A 20,395-nucleotide genomic window follows, 5' to 3' on the forward strand; every position below is an offset into this window, starting at 1 on the left:
CCGATTTGGTTTTGGAGGAGGTTGCCAAAAAATTCAATGCTGCTGATAACTTAATGATAATCGGAACAGCATTTCGTCTTCTGCGAGTAGTCATGTCATATGGTGTTAATTAAGAACATAAATCCGTCTTTAGAAAGACGATAGCTCTTAAAAAAACTAAAACAAAAGTATATATTTTTCATTAAAATATTTTCAAAGAGGCGCTTAGCGGCAAAACGATTTGGAAATCCTCCTCCAGGATATAGTGGCTCCAATTCCACGTCTACGAATTTACTGGAGTTCCGCTTTGAAATGTCAACTTCTTGAAATAAAACATCTTCATTGTTTGAGTATTTATATTGAATTAAATGACTTCTCATTTTTGAAACGAAGCCATTGAATCTTAAGCCATTCTACTTTCGAGTGCTTGTCTGTGGATACTTTTCTGTTTGTCACTAGTTTCTCGATCAAAGAAATGCTTTTAAAGTCATCTGCTGTCATTTTCACTAAGTAGAATAGCTGCTTTTTTTTTGCTGTGATTACACGATCCCAATAATCAGGTGTAAAAATGTCCTTATAATATCTCTTTTTCTTTTCAATGAGACCGAAATCTTGATCACATGGTAGGAATGAGTGTCCAGATACTAGGAACTTATGGTCTATCTGGTCAACATGGAGTGCAAATAGTGCTCATTCTTATGTTCCGATGTTGACGACCACATTGATCACTATATGTACATAATTAAGTGTTTACACTTGACATTCGCTTTCAGGTAATGCATAATGCAAGACACTACTTCCTGTGGACCACGTGAAGCTATTCCCTCATTCTAGGTGTACATAAACGATTTGTTTGTAATAAGGTCATGAATACCAAGGCAATAGGTCCAAAGCTGCCTCTTGTAGTAAGCTACCCTTGTGGAAATAACTGGCGTCGTCGGCAGGGTTGTCATCAAATCGAAAGCTATAACTGCATATTCATTGTTGTTTAGTTTCGAATCTAACTGCATCCCACTTCTGGCTGATTTAGATTTTCGGTGGTGTAAATCTCTTTCGCTCGTTGTTCTCTGCTTTTCAGAAAGATCATCTGCAGCTTCGATTTTTACATTAAAAGAATCGCATTTCTTGCAACTGTCAGAAACTGGAGCTCGAAAATGTAAATTAAAATTTTCTGAAAATATTACGGTTAACACGAATTTTGGAACAATATCCCTTTCTGCAGATCCACGATACAGCTCGTACATTTAAGAAATGTTTAAGGTCGGTGCAAGAAATTCTCTTTGGATTTTCTTTTGCTTGGAATAATGAGAGCTATACCTTGGACATTTTTTAATAAAGTCTTTCACGAGTTCTGTAGCTTCAACGGTCGACTTGTTATGAGGTAGAAGCCTTCCTCTTTGGTCCAAAATTGGTGTTGTTGATCCACTTCCAGGTGTTCTATGCTTAAGAGGACGAGTAATACGACCATCAGTTACCTGTAGAATCTGTTTGAAAAACCTTTTGCAGACAATCATTCCGACATTGTTGACTCCAGGAAGTTTGTAAATTCTTTTACTAAATCTGCGGCTTTCGCCCAAAGACTTCTTATAAGATCTCTTTGTTTCAATAACTCCAATTTTTCCACATAAATACGCATTTTGCAAATCATGATCAGCAATTTTATAAAAATTTTCAAAAATACTTCGCATAATACTCTCACTGAAATGCTGATGACATTTTAACATGCAAGTGCATTTAGCGTTCGAGCTCCTTTTACAGTCTTACAACATTTTCTTGAATTTCGCTGAACTTTACTTACGTGTTTTTTCCATTTCGATTTGTTACAATTCTTTACCTCGTAGGTGTTTTCAATTTATTTATGCCTTAAAATTCAACTGATGATTCAATTGGCCTTTCATTTTCTGGTAATTCTATCTGGGACTCTGTTACCACAATTCCCAATGGCCTAGGTAATGTATCTTCAAAAGAAAGCGATGAAATTGATGAATCACTTTGTGTAGGAGGATACGCGGATCCAGAATTCTCAAAGTCTTGGAAACTTATGGAGTCAGCCTCAGATATGCTTCTTCACGTAGGTAAAATTTCTTTGTCTAGCTAATACATTTTCAATTTGAATAAAGATCCTTCAATAAATTTTACTAACTTACCTTTGACAAAGAAGTGGATTTATTTAAAAATGAATAACTTTTTTAACGGGAACAACTAGTAAAAACTAAAGCATCAAGCGTGTCTACATCAAAACAAGAATTGCATGAACTAAAAGCGGAAAGGCAAAGAATTATCCAATAAATTATTTTCAAATAAACAAGAATTTCAATGCCTACTCAATCGTTTCGATTTGTGATGCACTAGTTGCATACTTTTAAATACCTACTGGCTTACATTATTTATTTTCAAAAAATATACCTACTCTTAAAATGTAGAATGCGTTTTTGGCCTAATCCACACAAATGTTTAAATTCTAGTATTCGATGTGGCCTAAGCAGCTTAGGCCGTTTTGGCAATAACTCCATAAAAATTCACCTAGTTTTATAAAATATCACAGGGAGATTTTTGTACATATTTCAAAAGATTCCGGTTCGATCTGCATAGTCAGTTTGATTTTTTTGAAAATGAGGTCATTTTGGCGCTGAGCGTCTCATACTCTACCGTATGTACAGTGGCTCCAACGCATAATCGGAATATAGTTTCATAATAAAATGGGTTGTAACTTAAGTAAAAAAAATAGCTACATTTATATTTTGTTCGCTCTTATTTAAAGACGTACACTTACTTATCCAAAACAACAAAAAACCTAAACATTTTCAAATGTTAACGGTTAATTCCAAGAAAAAAACAAAATAAAACCAGTTTTTAAAGCTCAACAAATAATCGGAGAAAGTAATAATCTTCTTCAAAACAGTAAAAATCCATCATCTAGTATTTGGTAGCAATCGAGAACGGCTTGAAGTCGATTTGGCATGGATTTAACCAAATTTTGGCACACCTCAGGCTCAATAGAGTTCCAAGCTTGAATTAAAGCCTCCTTAAGCTGATTTATAGAGTTTAATTTGTGTCTTCTGGCCAATTCCTCCCACAGATGTTCATCACAGGTCTGGGCTCTGTGCTGGTGTCAATTAGTTAGGGGCAATTATGGATCAACCAAATCTTTGCGACACCGGATGTGTTCTTGGGATCATTGTCTGATAGAATGCAAATTTATTTGCGATTCCTAATTTTTCCGTATTCTGCTTTACATTTTGTTTCAAAATGTTGAGGTAGGCAAATTTGTCCATTTTACCATCTATAAAATGCAAATTGCCTATCCCAGCACTTGACATGCAGCCCCAAACCATGACAGAGCGTCCTCCGAGTTTTATTGTGGCTTTGGTGTTTTGTTGCTGGAACTCAGTATTTATGCAAATTAAATTTGCTCTCATCAGTGACCTTGAATCATCAAAAACTGCAAATTAAAATATTTTTTTGTTAAGAAATTTGATCACATTATCGTATTCCAAAAATCTTCTTGTTTCAACAAATATTCTTTCGCAATTTTTCTTTTATTCTTTTATTTTTGATTTTTTAGGCTAATAAATGTTTTTTTTTTCTTGCAACTCTAGTAGTATTCGTATATATGGAGAATGTTGCGGACAGTGTTGAGGCAAACATCCTTTCCAACACGATTTTTGAGAGAACATTTTTTTTGAATTATTTTTTATTCGTCTGCGTTTAATTTGCTCGTAGCGTTCTTCATTTAATTGCAAATTGAACCAAATTCCTACGGTGTCCATTATTGTAATAATTATTCTTGGCCAATTTTGTTTTTAAAATTGTCACACAAGTCGGTAGTCGTTCGAAAGTACACATTTTTTTGAAAACAAGTTGGTATAACCGGCATCCTATTCTACTTTCATACGTAGTACGATTTGAAAGTTGAATCGGAAATAGGTTTCGAATAGAACCATAAGTTGAATCGAGTTATATTGTAGGGCCCCTGATTTGACGTTAGATTCGAAGAGTTTCAAATTGGTGCGTAGCGATATTTTGCTAGAGTTCCACACAGGAGAAAGGATTCCAAATGTATTACGGACTTTTTTTATTCTACTGTTAACATCAAGGACCGTTTCGCCATAGAGAGGTATAAAACTTCCCAGATAATTCAACTGCTCGACCTCCTCTATGGTCCACTGTCTTAGAATTATTTTTGTGCTTTGGCTCGTGGTCATTACTTTGGCCTTATTTGTGTTAATCCTTAAGCCAGCCACCTCTCCATTTAATTGCAGTGAATGACACATCTGGTTTAAGCCTGCCGTGTCGTTTGCCATGAGACATATATCGTCAGCATAATCTATGTGGCTAAGCTTGTCAAACAGACTCCATTGGATACCGTGTCTTTCATTTGTACCCACTGTGGCAGTCATCACATCGTCAATCGCTAGCAAAAACAGAATTGGTGACAAGACATCTCCTTGTCTCACTCCTTGACGCACATCGGAGGAGTCGGAAAGCTGTCCATTGTGCAACACAAAACACCATGCGTTGTTGTACGATTCTTTAATAACATCGACAATTTTCTTAGGGATACCTCGCGCGATAAGCGATCTCCAGATGAATTCACGGTTGACCCGATCAAACGCATTTTCAAAATCTACAAACATTAGGTACAGCGTTGATTGGTACTCAAATGATTGTACGAGTATGATTCGCAAGGTGTTGATGTGGTCGACGCAGAATCGGCCACAGCGAAACCCCTCACTTAATCCTCTCGAGAATAATAGTTGCCATTAACTTCGGATAAACGGACAGAACTGTGATACCGCGCCAGTTATTATAGTTTTTGAGGTTTCCTTTCTTTGGTAATCTTACAATAACTCACTCCATCCTTCCAGTCCCTTGGGTAAGTTTCACTCTCCAAGACAGCCTGCACGAGTTTAAGCAAAATACGGGAAGCTGCCTCAGGGTCTGTTTTAGGAATTCTACGGGAATACCGTAAAGTCCAGCTGCTTTGTTTTTCCTAAGACTTTATTTGGGACTGGTGTCAATACCCCTACAAGATCTGAGCATGTTGTTGTGGATTCAATTCTGCATTGTGGTCCTCATTTAGCAGCGCACAAAAGCGCTCCATTCATCTTTGTAGCTGATCTTCTATCGTCTGGTGAAGTTCAAATCTAACACGGGATGATTAGTGTTAGTGCTAGTACGCTGTGCGACAATGTCCTTAGTGATTTTATACAGCTCCCCTCTTCCTGCAGCATGTTCCGCATTTTCCGCAAGTTTGTCCAGCCTTGGCCTCTTGTTACGTCTCACTGTCTTATGAGATGCTCTATACTCGTTTCGTAGAATCAGTTTCCTCTAAGCATCACTTCCTGAATTGATTCTAATTTTAAGTGTTCTTCGATATGCGATTTTGTCCCACGTATCTTGGGATATCCAGGAATCTGTAGCTCTTGTCTGTCTGGGTATAGCTTCTATGTAAGCGCTCTTAATTTAAGCATCTACCGATAACCCAGCATTTTATATGTTTGATGCTTTCTCGCAGATTGTGGTGACGAAATAACGACGTACATTAGAGTCATTTAGAACACTAAACCGTCTGAGCGAAGCTGTACAGCAGCTGTTCGTAAGCGAAGCAAACCCAATAGCAAGTGATGGTCACTACCTGCATCAGGCTTTCTTTCGTTACGAACATCGCACAGTGATTTCCTTCATTTCTGCTGTATAATGAAGTGATCGATTTGATTTTTGGTTCAACCATCAGGCGATTCCCCGGTTATTTTGTGGCTGGCCTTGTGCGAAAATAAAAAAAATACAATCACAAGTTGACGAGCATATCACCATTTTCGTTACGTTGACTTAAGCCATGCTTACCCATAACTCGTTCGAAGCCTACGTTATCAGAACCAATTTTGGCATTAAAGTCCACCTTGATGATAATGATATCGCCCCCCGGAACACCGTTGTACACCGAATTCAGATGAGTATAAAAAGAGGTCTTTTCGTCCGCTGAAGCCTCATTCGTTGGAGCGTAGCAGTGAATAATGGTGACTTTACTGATTTTTGAGCTAAACCTCGCCGTCATAAGCCTCGCCGAAATCGATATAAGACTTTTGGCAGCTTCTTTAGTCAGCATGATGCCCACACCGTTGAATCTTGGACCTCTGTCTATATCCTCTTCGCCAGAGTACAACATTCTCGTTTGGCCCGATTCTGCAGAATATTCAGCTCTTCAGCAGAGCATTTCACGCTCTACCTGCTCGTACCTACCTGGTGCGTACAGGGAACAAACGTTCTATGCTCCAATCTTCGTTCGTGTTTTGTAGCCAAAAGTCCGTCTTGTTGAATCTGAAGGATTTCTTAATCTTGTTTCTGATTCATGAAGTATGAAAGATGCCGCACCCCCAAATCCGATGTGCGGCTTACTACAGTCGGAGTGACTATAGAAGGATTTACCAAAGCTGGGTAACATCTTGGGGAATCATTACCGTTCGTTGTCATATTTCATAAAGATAATACATTCTCGCTCCACTGCCGCTCCACTATCAATTCATTTTCGTTCGAAGAATCAGTTGAATAATCCATTAAATGTTTTATCTTACAACATTTTTGACAGCGAAGCTTAAATGTTTCTCGGCTTTTCGTGAACAGCTGAAAGTTGTTTTTATTTTTTGACAGCTCAATACAGCTATCTAACTCGTTCAACAATTTATCTAAAAATTCACCTATTCAAGATACCCTATCTATCCAACACGAGATTGAGGCAATGCTTTGACAGCTCGCTAATCAGATAATAGAAAGTTGCCTTACTTTCAAGACCCATATGTCGTCTGAACTTGCCTCCTTCTAAGTTGATAAACTCTAAAGTTGAAAATTTTCACTTTAAAATGACAACTTAAATCGATGGTTAAGGACTTTGTTGGAAGAAAAATTATATTAAGTTTGAAGCTTGAGCAAAATAATAAAAATAACGCTCAATTAATTAGGAACCTTTCAAAGCAGAAGAACTAAAACAATTTAAACAAAGCATAATCTACTTTGTAAAAATAAAATCATATTCTCTTGCAATTTGCCCACAGGTCTTCACATCCATTCTTTTGTATGCAAATTAAATTAAAATTAAGTCCATTGCTTTAAAATGTTATTCCTGTCAAGAGTCATCTCTATAATATCGTTTTCACTTCAACAATAAAAGAGTGCTTCAAAGCCTAATGGTTGATCTTAGTTATTTATTTTTGTATCCACTTCAGGGTATTTGTATAGCTCCTAAAACTCCGGTAACCTGTGGGAGAGGAATGAATAATGATTTAAAAATTTACTGGTAGCACATGTGGACTGTCCGAACTGTCTGAGAATATGCTGATGCATTTTTCAAAATTCATGACAAATGAATGGAATCGCGGGATATTACAGAGAAGCTTGCTTCTGGCTCTTTGGCTGCGCTGCGCTTGACTTTAGATGATTCCATTTTTCATTCACAAAGATTGTCATCGATTCTGTTCTGGTGATGTTTGTTTATTTTATCGACTTTAACTATTGGCTTGAAATAAGATGCAATACGTTACTTGCAACTCTCTGCTCTGTGCATAGTTCGAGTTCGATGCTATCTTCACAACGAAGCAATCTTTTTAATATTATAAATAAATTATGGTCAGTTGTTTCTTTATGGGTGCAAATTTACATTTTTGCTCCATCATTATACAAATCTATCCAATTTGGTATTCAAGAGTTTGTTGTGGTTTGTAATATTTTCGTTTCTTGGCAAAAAGGTTAGGAAGGTGCATTTAACATTTATGAAATGTTCTAAAAAAACACCTTTTTAAATGGAACTCCTGCCTTTAAAGGACACAAACTTTCATTCAGGCAAGATACTAAAATTGAATACTTGTTGAAAACATTACAAAATTTTATTGTTTCGAAAATTATTTCAATATTTTTGAATGAATTTAGAGTCATTGAAATTTAAGTGTGATTTTTATACATAACGTATTATCTTAAATTGGAAAACAAAATATATTTTGATATGAATAAAAATAATATAACAAATGGTGATTCGGAACAAGATGATAACAACATTCGAAATAATTTGATTAAACAAGAAAACAACAACGATTTGGAAATAAATAATAATAATGAAGAAGAATTGGAAAACATTGAACATAATACAAATGAAATAGAAAGAAGAGAAGAACTCAATCGTCCAAAAAGAACAAGAAGGAGACAAGGACGGAGAAGCAGAAGAAGACGTAACCGACAAAACCGAAAGTTCAACCGAAAATTACGAAGAAATGTTCAGAAAATTCATAAGACTCTGACAAAAATTAAAGGTTTACTTCATAGATTAATAAATTTAAATGAAGGATCCTTCTTTCAAACACATTCGTATTAATAAATCATAAATTAATTAAATATATTTGTGGCATAAATTTGGTTTATGTATAAAGTTGGTGGTTTTTATTAATTAAATTTATATGCATTAAGATTTGACTTAGGATTTAAGAAAGGAAATAAAATCGAATTTGAAAAAATTCCCAATCACTCAAGCCAAGTCAAAAGAAGTTTTCATCAGCCTTAAAAGGCTTTAAAATATATTACTCATACGCCACATAACAAACAATTATTATGATTTGAAATTTGGATTGTAAAAATAGAGATGATATTGCCGAAACCCGAGATTGAACCGGGGACCTTTAGATCTTCAGTCTAACGCTCTCCCAACTGAGCTATTTCGGCAGATATCATAAAAAAAGGTGCAAGTATTTAATCAGGGAACTATAATTTAAATTCATAACCCAAAATAAGGAGATTTAAAGATATATTTATTCCCTTCAAGCTCTTTTTGACTTTTGAGGTAGTACAACTCCCTTATACTTGAAAATTATAAAACTTGTACTTGTGAAATTTGTCTAATACCAAGAAATTTACTTAGTTATACTTGATTTAACAAGCTTTCAATTGACTTAGTTCAAATTCGACTTCAAAATCGTTTTATCGCGTTAAGGTTTTGAGAAATCACCTTCTGATGTTCTGAGCTATGGACGACGAAAAAAAACGTCGAGAACGTACGGACGTACGGACGTACAAACGTACGTACACACGCACGCATAGACATCTTTCTAAAAATCTTTTATTTCGACTCTAGGGACCTTGAAACGTCGAGAAAAGTCAAAATTTTCAATTTGACAAATCGGACCCATTACAATAAATTCCTATGGGAAGATAATAAGGGGTACTAATAACGTTTTGGCCAATATTAAGCGTGTTTTCAAAGGCGTTATTTGATGAGACGCCCAGTGCGGGACACATAACAATTGTATTCAAATCCTCGTTGACTTAATGCATACCATTCTCAAGCATGCCTAGTTGAAATCTGTTGTATAATTGAACGTCATCTGCATACATGTGCACAGAAGAGTTCAGTGGACATGACGGAAGATCATTGATATACATCGAGAACAGTTAAGGACCCAAAATAGAGCCCTGAGGGAAACCTTTCTGCAGAGGAAGGAAAGTAAACATAACATTGTTAGCAAAAACTACCTCAGATCTACCGGTTAAGTAGGAGAGAATAAGCTTAACGATGCAAAAGAGAAATGAAATTGACCTTTAAGTTTTTCACAAAGTATAAAATGGTTGGCGGTATCAAATGCCTTTGAAAAGTCAAGAAGCGTTAATATAGTCACTTTATCATTATCTAATTCATTTCTGATATTTTCAATTAAAGCTGTAGTACAGCTGTGCTTAGGGCGAAAGACCGATTGATTGATACACATTAATTTATTACTTGTGAGAAAATTCTTAATTGGTTATTTATCAGTTTCTCGAAAACCTTCGAAAAAAGGTAATATAGCTATAGGACGATAATCATCTTCATCACGATTTTCGGGAATTGGTATTATCTTCGCCTGCTTCAAAATAGAAGGGGAAAGTACTAGTCATAAATATATTATTAAAAATGTAGGTTATGTATTTGACTATTGTAAGTTGTCAAACCAAAACTTGAAGGTGTCGATTCCTCGTCGTTCTCATGAATTAGGACTGTCTTACGGCACATTATGGCGTGTTTTGCATTTCTAAATACACCTACATCCATTTAAAGTCAAGCTCACATAGCAACTGAAGCCAGCTGACCATTCACAACGTCGCAGATACGTCCAATGGGTGCTTGAACAACAGACTGTGGACGGCGATTTTTCGAACAAAATTTTCTCCAGCGAGGAAGTGCATTTCTCACTCTTTGGGTATGTTACTAAACAAAGTTGTCATATTTGGGGTTCTGAGAATCCTAGGGTAATTGAAGAGAGACTATTATATCCACAAAAAGTCACTGTTTGGTGCGTTCTTTGGTGCGGTGGTGGTGTGATTGGACAATGTAACGACTTTCACCCTTATATATATAGCGTTATAGTAATATGATAGCCGACTATTTGTTGACTGCTTTTGAGAACATGACTTGGAGAATATGTGGTTTCAACAAGACTTAAGCGAATATGGCTTTATTAGACATTTCCTGGCAGCGTAATTTCTAGTCAATTCGACATCAACTGGCCAGCAAGATCATGGGATTTGACACCGCTGGACTTTTTTTGTAGGCCTACGCGAAAGACCGTGCTTATGCAGATAAACCTTTTACTCTTGAGCACTTAAAACCCAACATTTGTGAAGTTATGGTTGATAAACTTTCAAAAGCTTCATAATGTAGAGTCAAATGAAAACTCTGAAGTCATCTCATATCAGGTTTTTCAAAAAGAGACTTAACAAGTTTAATTTTAATTCGTGAATCTAGTCTTTCATTAATAATAAAATTGTCAATGTCAATTTATTCAGACAACTTAACATTTTTACTTGTTAAAGTACACAAACGAGCAATGTCACAGAAATTCGGAGTCAATGACCGCAACTTTAAAAGCGTTAACTAGAATTTTTAGTACAATTGGGCTTAGCCAGTCTACGTTATGAAAAATTTTGCACCATTTTTGAAAACTTCCTGGGAAATTTAAAGGTTTTAACTTACATTTAGATAAAAAAGATTGGTAATTTGCAAAATCTTCATACAAAAAAAACCTTAGCCTTAAAAACAAAATGTACTACTGTTTAAAAAAGTAACTATACTAGATATAAAAATATACCTGTAAAATAAGTTTATCTTCAAAGATATACATAAATGAAATTTGATTTGTCAAAAAACTTGTGATTCATCCCAAGACACAACTCATCCTAGGACAACTCATCCCGGAAATGAAAAATACTTGTAAGCATACTTAACGAAAATAATTGTTTGTGTATTCAATTAGTTCGAACCAGGATGGAACATAAATTATCTGAAGATAAGAAAGAGGCAGAGCATGTATGTTTAAATTTTAAAGCTATCGGCTATTGGTTGTGTTGTTAGGTAGGTGTCTAAAACGAATAAGGAATAGTTCTTTGACATGCTCAGCTTTATGCAGATAGATAGATAAAAGCATGTTTATGATGATAATGAAGGAATGTTATTGGTAGGTAGAAGGTATGTAATTACTACAATCCCTTCACATTACTTCGTTCCTACAAGTTTTCAGCGCAAACAAGGAGTTATTATGTTTACTTTATTTTTTCCGTTAAAGTTTAAAAAAACAAGCATACGAACGGGTAGTTTTGTTAGTTTTGATATTAAAAAAATGAAAAAAACGCCTAACCCGAATCTGCTAAAAACCTTCACTTCCAAGTTTGAACTCTATCGACCCAATGGTTTAGGCTGTAGGAGCGTGCACAGACAGACAAAACACACCGGACGGAAGCGCAGGACCCACTTTTTTCGACTTCCCTATCATCGAAATATCATATTTGATTAAAATCTAGAGTTCGAAATTTGCACAAATGCAAAACTTGCCATATAGTTCCAACACATATGTCGCAAGTAAAAATCTAATGTTTTACGGTGTAATTTTTCAAATTCCTGGAGAAATGGAATTCATTGCAAAACGTGATTTGAATTCAAAAAAAAAAAAGTTCTTTAATAAAACATTATTGGGTTTATGGGAAAGAAAAAAACGTATTAAATATTGTTGACATTTCTACACGTTTTCTTTATCTAAAATGGTTAGAGAAATGTTCGAAATGTCCTTTTCGTTAGCCATATCTCCAATACTAATAGAGTTATTGACTTCAAATCATGAAGAAATTACAGGCATAATCTTCCGAACCAACATTGTGGCAGCAAACTAGTTTGGTAAGAACTTAAAAAAATGCTATTAGCCATTATTTTCCATCATTTAAAAAAATGTATGTTATCTCGGAAATTGTATGAACGAAAATAGTAATAATTGTATGCAAGGAAGAAAAACGATTTAATTTCTGGTAAAAGGTAACAAAAAGTCTAGACTGTGACCCACACTGATAAGTTGCCATTCGTGCCCGTCTGTCAATATTTCTAAAGCTTAAAAAATATTAAGATCATTAATAACTTTCTTTGTTCCCGCAAAACTTCAGTAAAAAACGTTTTTTTATCAGTTTTTAATTACATATTTTTGTGGGTTTTCGTGTTTTGTTGGCTGGCAATTAGAATTTTCCAAAAAATTAACTTAAAGTTAAGAACAATATTTTTTATGATAAAATAAGTTGGATTTTAATATATTTTCTTTTTAACTAGTTTTACCAATTTTATTTTCATTTTTTGAAAGTTTTTTTTCTTATAAAATAGACAAAAGCCTAACAACAATATTTTGTATAAAATAAATTAGGTTTGTTGTCCGTACCTTTATTAATTTTTGTATATTTGAGTGGAACATCAGTTCTTACCAATTTTGTGTAGCATTTTATATTGATTAGTATTTTATATAAAAGAACTGACAAAGGGATTTTTTAAAATTTTTTCTAAAGGTCCGAATTGAAAATTTTAAAATTGTTCGAAGTTTGAAGGCCCCTAGATTCTAAATAAACGATTATTTGAGAGATATCTGGGTGTGCGTCCATACATTCGGGAAGCTTTTTTCGTCGTCCCTATCTCAAGGATAAATGTTTTTAGGCAGATAATAACATCCCGTCTGTCAATTGGTCTTGCTTAAAAGTTTGTAGGTTTTTGTGTTGGGTTAAAAAAGTTTTCAGTTGCATTATTCTTAAAAAATTTAAAATTACCAAAATAGATTATTAGTGAATAACAAAATTTTACCAATTTTAGTAGCATTTCTTAAATTTGTATAAATTGGATAAATGAAAATCTTACCAAATTTGCGAACTATTTTTTGTAGATATTATTTTTTTTATAAAAAAACGGACTGTTGCATTTTTATGAAAAAAACTCCTGAATATCGAAAACAATAATTTTTGTGAAATAAAAAAAGTTTGAAGACAATATTGTTAATTTTTGAGTAGAAAGTAAATATTTATCAAGTTTTAATGATGTTTTTTTTGTTAGGTTTTTATTTTTTGTAAGAAACCTTAACAGGTTTCTAGATTTTTTTCAAAATTAAAATGAATGTTGACAACAATATTTTTAAAAGATAAAAGTAGTTTTGAATGCCAAGCTCTTTAAAGCGGCTGGAGATAAGTTGGTTAGGAGCATGTACCAACTTATTTGTAAGATATGGTCGGAAGAAAGCATGCCCGATGAATGGAACCTCAGTATTGTTTGCCCGATCCTGAAAAAAGGAGAGCCTCTAAACTGCACCAACTATAGAGGAATTAGTCTACTTAACATCGCCTATAAAATCTTCTCTGCCGTAATATGTGAACGTCTAAAGCCCATCGTCAAAAACCTGATAGGTCCTTATCAGTGTGGTTTTAGACCAGAAAAGTCCACAGTTGATCAAATATTCACATTACGGCAGATCCTGGAAAAAACCCAAGAGCACCAAATCGACACCCACCATTTTTTCATCGATTTCAAGGCCGCATATGACAGCATCTACAGGGACGAGCTGTAAAAAAACAATGTCTAGTTTTGGCATTCCTGCCAAACTCGTCCGTTTATGCAGGATGACCATGGAGAATTCACGCTGCTTCATAAAGGTTGGAAACAACTTAACAGAACCTTTCGATGTCAAAAAAGGTTTTAAACAAGGTGGTGCGCTGTCATGCCATTTTTTTAACATCGTGCTTGAAAGAATAGTGCAGAGCTCAAACGTCAACACAAGAGGCATTATCTTTCCAATTATTGGCATATGCTGATGACATTGACATAATTGGAAGAACTCAGCGTGATGTCAATGGGGCTTTTGTGAGTATTGAGGCAGAGGCGGCAAAAATGGGTTTAACGGTTAATGAGGGCAAAACAAAGTACATGCTGTCGTCTAGAAAAGACATACAACACCGACGTTTTGGTCAAAACGTCACAATCGACAGACGTAACTTTGAGGTAGTCAAGGACTTCGTCTACCTAGGCTCCGCTGTAAACGCAGAAAACAATACCAGCGCTGAGATCAAACGCAGAATAACTCTTGCTAACCGCTTTTTCTTTGGACTAAGAAAGCAATTGAGTGGTAATGTCCTCTCTCGAGGGACCAAAGTGTTGCTATATAAGACCCTTATCATCCCCGTCCTGCTATACGGTGCAGAAGCATGGACCATGACAAAAGCGGATGAAAGCACCTTGGGTCGCTTCGAGAGAAAAGTTCTTCGTGTGATCTACGGTCCCGTATGCATCGAAGGGGAGTGGAGGAGAAGATGGAACGACGAACTGTACGGGCTGTACAGCGACGTAGACTTAGCAAGAAGAGTAAAAATCCAACGACTAAGATGGCTGCGTCACGTAGAGCGCATGGAAACCAATGCTGCGGCCCGGAAAGTCTTCGAATCCGCACCCACAGGACAGCGCAGTAGAGGAAGACCGCGGATCAGGTGGCGCGCACAATTGGAAGGTGACCTCACCCAACTTGGAGCGCGAAACTAGAGACATCTAGCTAGGGACCGAACTAGTTGGAGAAGTTTGTTGGGTGAGGCCCTAGTTCACACAGGATTATAGCGCCACCTTAAGTAAGTAAGTAAGTAAGTTTAAAGCTAATATATCAAAGTTTTGAAAAATTTCTTATCGTTTTTATAACAAAAAAAGAAGTTAACTTTAAATTATTTATCTCACACAAAATATTGCTATAAATATTTTGTAAAAGTTTAAAGCAAGACTAATCGACCGACTTGATGGGAAGTTATCAGCGTGGGTCGCATACTTGCCTCTTTTTATAATTGCAAATGAAACTGCCGGACTTTCTTGGGGTAAAAATGTTCACATTCTTTCCAACAACAGCTCCGAGACAGTTGGGAAAATTCCAGTTTGTTAAAAAATCTTAAAAAAACTTCTTTCCAAAATCTAGGGTTTTCAGCGACTGGCATTACGATATCTGTAAAATGTTTGTTGTTTGCCTGAATCATTTGAATGATACATTATCTGAACGTTGTTTTTTCCACCAAAAATCTATTAAATAGAGCCGCGAAACTAGCTTGTACCTTAAAGCCAAACAAAGTTTCTCCTTAGCACTTATGGTATCATTTCGAAATAAATTGAATTTGTGCTGGATATCACTATGTGGGTACATCGTACATATTTATATAACGATACATTGGAACTGCTGACGGCTCATCTAAAAGGTGTCTCTCAATCGGTGAAAATATTCTGCATGTATTTTTCGAGCATGATAAAACGGATGTACTTGAAAGCGTCATTTTATTTATTACACATAAACCTACTGCAATCAAAAAAATCCTTTTATTTCTTGCACAAGCCCTGGAAGAATCAACTTAATTTCACAGGAGACGCAAACAATAATGACAAAATATGAACTCTTCAAATAGAAACTTCAAAGTGGCATTTAATTAAATGACGTAAATTTATTGATTCCTATAAACGCTCATCAGTAAAACATTTCAAGTTCCTGCTGCTTTAAATTTTACTGATACCTATAAACCGCGCCTTAAACTTCAACTAAGCATTGTTTTTTAAAAACTAAAGGGTTTTTCATTAACATAATTATTTTTTTATTTGAAAGGCGCATTTATGCCGTTAAGTGTAGAATATGACATTATTCAAATTTCGGCCTCTGAGTGGTGATCCGAGTGGTCCAATTTTCAATCACTCTTCCACATCGATCCGGCAGGATTTGAGCGATGGTATATGTGTTATGTTCACTTTTAGGGCATCGGTCGATTGTGGACCGGATACTTTAAGAAACCCCATAGGAAACAGTTTAGCAGGGTCAAATCGCATGACCTTGGTGGCTTTCGATCGTGTAACTTGCCATCTTGATTTGGCGTAAACAATCTAAAACTAAGCAAATGATTTGACAGATATCACCAAAACAACATGGCCGCCACCGTTCGCCAAAATCTACCAGCGCCAGTTGAAAAACTCTTTCGATTTGTTAATTTACTAATGAAATAAAAAGGGAGAAAGGCGGAGTGCATCATCTCACCTTTTAAAAGTAACCTGTAATAAAACTAACAAAATTTGCCTCTTTACGAAATAAAATTGTGCCTACCAACATTCCAAAGCTACAAAAAAGGTGTGCATACATAATGCATCTTATTAACAATTTTGTAATATGATTCAGTTTGAAATAATTCATGTAACAAACTACAGAAATATATTTTCAAACTAAATCGATTAAAAGGCAATTTATTTCTATTCATGTTACTTTTTCCCTACACCGTTTGCATAATTCTTTAAAAAAAGAAAACACAAAACAAAATAATTTCAATAAAAAATGGTCTAATTTCCTTTTACCGCTATATCGACATAATAAATCAATTAATATATCCAATAGCAACACCTCCACGCATTCTCTTATTACTAATAGCAACCTACATAGGTCTACGATCTACATACGCATTTCTTAATTAAAAACTTTTAAATCTAAGTTAGATATAAGTTTTTGTATTTTATGGAAGCCCAAGGTAAGGCTTGATATGCTTTACTTTACCTTTCTTATTTTTTTGAAAAACTGTTACTTTTTGCTTTTTTGGTGCGAAGTTAGCTGATGGAGCTGCCTACTTTGCATTTAATTTGCGTTTCCTTATGGGTTCTCGTTGCAGTGAGTAAGCGCAGAGCTCTTATCTTAACTCCTATAAAAATGTGTACATTCGAGTTGAGTATAGCCCGAAGAAGAGCAATTCAGTCTTTTTTAGATTTCAGGCGATGAATGTAATTTATTAAGAAGTCAAGATGTGCTGCGCAAGCAAAACAACCAAGCACGCACATTCTGTGTACCTAAGTGTAGCTGCTTATGTGCAAAAAGCAAAAGGAACTTATCATCAAAATCAGCATCTTTTGCAAACGGTTGTAGTTATTCCAGATACAGTTGTGGCCAAACTAATAGGAACAAAACATAATTTTTTCGACTTATGCCTTTAGTTATGGTGTAAGGCAGTGTTTTTCAACCTTTTACATGAAACGGACCCTTAAGCACGAAGAAATATTTCGCGACCTCTCAATCCATTGCTTTTTTTCCGTACCGAACTTCGATAACTTGTTTAATTAAAATAATGTGGCAACAGTCTTAATTCTTGTCTTTCATACATTTTAACTTTAACATCTCGAGCTTTTTTGCTTGCATATCTTGATGAAAATGTCATCAAAGCTAAAGACAAAATCCATGACTTTACAAACAAAATTGGTCATCGACTCTTAGTCAAAATCACTTAGATTCATTTTCTTCGACACAATCTTTTGTTGAAGAAGTCAGATGTGAGATAAATATTAAGAAATTTATACCTGGTATGAAAATGGTGTTAGAAAAGTTGAAAAAGAAATGTGTTGCAGTAAATAATGGTGACAAAATGGTTTTAATAAAAGCATATAGTTGCGACAGTTCGAAGGAAGTTTAAACAATCTCTTGAGAAAAAATCTAACCCCAAACTTGAGCAGCGTAAAACATGACTTATTTAGAAGTCGCATCAAAAAGTTTTTACTTTGCACTTAAACTGAGTGTATTCGAATTAATGCAGGATTTCCATATAGAGTTCAGTGCTGTTTTAGCTATCTGAAACTTGTTGGCAAGATGACTTTTCAGAGATAAATTTGATGATACTTTCATGCCAAGATATTCGTACTCCTTGACGATTTCAATATCTTCAACAGCAAATTTCCACTTTTCATTTTTGGCATACCGTCCACGGCCTTTCGAAATATCATTATTTTTGACTTACTCAGATTCCATTTTGCGCAGTATTCTTTAAGGTCCAAAATCATGCGACTAAGTCCTTGAGTCGTGTCCGATAAGAGAACAATATCATATTTGATAATGCAGTTCCAATCCTTTATTCCATTTAATCTATTATAGTGTTAATATCCAGCGAACCACTTCCTAATGTCTCTAGGCGAATTAAAATTGGGCAAGTTCCCACAAAATGTGCCAAAAAAAAACAAATAAACATCCCCCCATTGCTCGTCCCTTTCTATGAATTTTCACAGCTGGTATGCTTTTCAATACATAATTGCTTAACCACTTATATAATAGTATACATAATTATCTACCTCAACTCATGTTTCGAAAAAAAAAAAATAACTCAAACATATCTTTATGCTTAAAAAAATCATTAGGTAAATATAATTTTATTTGTAAATCCATGAATATTAACACTCAGAAGCTTTACATGTATTTTGTGGACATTAAAGCTGCATTCGATACGGTTAATACGCAGGCATTGATTTATAAGTTGGCATTGATCGGAGTTTTAAGAAAGTTTTTAGTGTTGTACATGATATTTCTTCCGTCATAAAGTGCAGCTTTATGGTTAAGAAATTGTCAGAATGGTTTGATACGTGTGCAGATGTACCACAGGGATGTAATTTGAACCTTTTCTGTTCACCTTGTACATTGATGATGTGGAGCTCATAATTAATAGGAGTGCGGCAAGTTTGCAGATGACTGGGTGCTGTTATTAGATAATTTTATTCGTTGCTTCAAATTCAAATAAATCGATAACAAAAGTACTGCAATACATCGAATCTTTAGGTTAACATATTCATACCAAAAATCATGATCTTCGAAAATCGGCGGAGACTAAGACTACTGAAAGAAACTTGGCGACTCAATGATAAGTGAATAGATGTGGTGGTGACGGAATTTGAGAACCTCCATGTATTGTTATTATTAGAATTGTACTTTGATTAACATACAACGGAAAAACGCAATTGATGTGGTCAACATTTTAGGTAAATCCAAATATTGATCTTGCCAGTAGGTATCAAGTCTTTAACACTACTGTCAAAATGTGCACGTGTTATAGAATGCAGGCGTTTGGGGTCAGTCCTATTGAAGAATGTAATGCTTGTTCAAAGATAGCGACTATTACTACTCTCTACTCCAACCTTTGCCATACATGTAGAATCTTGTTTAACTTAAATTTATCTGCAAAACCTGAAAGCGTAATTAGATGAAAAAGGTGATAAGCACTATTTTTAAAGCCACTGTCGAGTTTTAAGTCGGAATTTTATATATTATATTTTTTGACTCGTGACAAGAAAGTGAAATTAGTTCAGTCTTAAAATTTCTTTTTACACTGAAATTGAATGTTTAAAACCTCTGCTCAATGATAACGTCAAAATTCTGAGTAAGTTTTAGAGAATAAGGCACTAAACTAGCAAAATAAAACAACTGCATCAAAGCCTAAACTCTAACCTCAACAAATGAACAAGAGGGAACTGTCAGACACTTCTCCAGAAAAAATAGTAACAGAAAAACGAGGATCGAGCTATTACCACAACATGGCTAATGACAATATTGTTTTTAATAGGTATTTACTAAAAGAAATCCTCCGTGAAAATAACGTTGAGCTTGTCAGGGAACTTCCCGCCAAAAACGACTTCCAGCATCTTTTCACAGAAATAACAGCAATGAAAACAAAACATGCAGAAATATCAGCTAAAATTTCGCAACTTGAAGATAGAAACAAAAAATTAGAATCCTAAATTGATAAGCTCATGCAAAAAAACGTACGTCTACCTGTTGAGAACAATGTTGACATGACAAGAAAAGCTAAATCTGTTTGCTCGAGTCTAATTAACCTTAACACAAACAGCGAAGTTGAAAGTGCCTTCAAAATACAAGGTTTAAACCTAGGAAAATCAAAATAATTGTAAAAATGAAGACCCGTGAAGTAGCTTCTAGTATACTGCGTATCTCTGGCAAACTTAAGTCTACAGGTATCACAATAAGTAAAAACCTTTCATGTAACGTGCGCCAAAGAAGGTCAAAATTGTATGCCCTGTTGAAACCACTGCGAATGAAAAATCCGGAGAAAAAGATTGTCTTGAGGGACTATAGGCTGCATGTTCAGGATAAAATATTCACATGGGATACGTCAGAAGGTTTTAAATGTGGAAATCTAGACGGAACAAAACTTTTGCAACAAACATTAGAGAAATTATTAATAGGTGTGAAAAATGTAATAATTGAATTAATGAATGGCGACGTAAACAATGTGCAACCACAAGAATTGTCACTGTCAGGTTCGGGACAGGCTTCAATTTCAGAGT

The 20,395-nt window shown here is 35.0% G+C and overlaps 1 non-coding gene across 1 annotated transcript; it reads right to left on the reverse strand.

Annotated features, from left to right (window-relative positions):
* Nucleotides 1-8,612: 8,612 nt before the first annotated feature.
* Nucleotides 8,613-8,685, reverse strand: Trnaf-gaa (transfer RNA phenylalanine (anticodon GAA)). Its single transcript has one exon. It is a non-coding gene; the product is annotated as a tRNA-Phe (tRNA).
* Between the last annotated feature and the right edge of the window lie 11,710 nt (nt 8,686-20,395).

The sequence above is a fragment of the Eupeodes corollae genome, chromosome 1, assembly GCF_945859685.1.
Source record: "Eupeodes corollae chromosome 1, idEupCoro1.1, whole genome shotgun sequence".
In the NCBI taxonomy this organism is placed as follows: domain Eukaryota; kingdom Metazoa; phylum Arthropoda; class Insecta; order Diptera; family Syrphidae; genus Eupeodes; species Eupeodes corollae.